Source organism: Clupea harengus, chromosome 15 (genome assembly GCF_900700415.2).
Source record: "Clupea harengus chromosome 15, Ch_v2.0.2, whole genome shotgun sequence".
NCBI classification, from domain to species: domain Eukaryota; kingdom Metazoa; phylum Chordata; class Actinopteri; order Clupeiformes; family Clupeidae; genus Clupea; species Clupea harengus.
In genome coordinates this window covers 28,384,702-28,385,896 of record NC_045166.1, presented here as the reverse complement: position 1 = coordinate 28,385,896, position 1,195 = coordinate 28,384,702, and positions in this window count along the sequence as shown.

Below are 1,195 nucleotides of genomic sequence, written 5' to 3'. Positions count from 1 at the left end.
TGTGTTTCTTGTGTGTTTGGGGTGTGTGAGCGTATGTTTCTTGTGTGTTTGGGGTGTGTGTGTGTGTGTGTGTGTGTGTGAGCGTGTGTTTCTTGTGTGTTTGGGGCTTGTGTTTCTAATTCCACCTTGTGCTTGTGTGTGTGTGTGTGTGTGTGTGTGTGTGTGTGTGTGTGTGTGTGTGTGTGTGTGTGTGAGCGTGTGTTTCTTGTGTGTTTGGGGCTTGTGTTTCTAATTCCACCTTGTGCTTGTGTGTGTGTGTTTCTGAGTTTCTTGTGTGTTTGGGGCTTGTGGGTATAAGTGACTGGTGGCAATAATGACAGATGTGTTTGTGTGTGTGTAAGAGCATGTGTGTGTGTTTGTGAGAGCGTGTGTGTGTGTTTGTGAGAGCGTGTGTGTGTGTGTGTTTATGAGAGAGTGTGTATGTGTTTGTGAGAGAGTGTGTGTGGGTTTGTGAGAGAGTGTGTGTGTGTTTGTGAGAGCGTGTGTGTGTGTGTGTGTGTGTGTGTGTGTGAGTGTGTGTGTGTGTGTGTGTGAGTGTGTGTGTGTGTGTTTGTGATGCCACCTTGTGCTTCTCTAGTTTGCTCTGAGCCTCCTGCAAGGATGAGGCTTTAGCTGTGGTGATGTCACTGGTGATGTCACTGGTGATGTCACTCAGGCTCCTCTCTGCTTCATCCATCCTGGCGACAGCCTCTCTTCTCATCGCCTCATAGACGCCCCATGCAGCCGCACATCTGTAAATAACAACACATCTGTCAATAACAACAGCCTCTCTTCTCATCGCCTCATAGACGCCCCATGCAGCAGCACATCTGTAAATAACAACAGCACATCTGTAAATAACAACAGTCCGTGAAGAACAACAGTCTCTCTTCTCCGACAGTGGTACAGGAGGTAGAGAAGTCGTTTTGTAAGCAGAAGGTTGCTAGTTCGATTCCCTGTCGAAGCGTCCTTGAGCAAGACACTGAACCCCTAACTGCTCCTGATGTGTGTGTGTGTGTGTGTGTGGAGGTGTGTAAGCGTCCTTGAGCAAGACACTGAACCCCTAATTGCTCCTGATGTGCAGTGTGCCATCAGTGGAAATATAAAATGTGTATACATTGTAAGTCGCTTTGGATAAAAGCATCTGCTAAATGACTAAATGTAAAATGTACCTCTGTACGGTTTAACTCTATTATCCTATGAGAGGCTGTTGGGT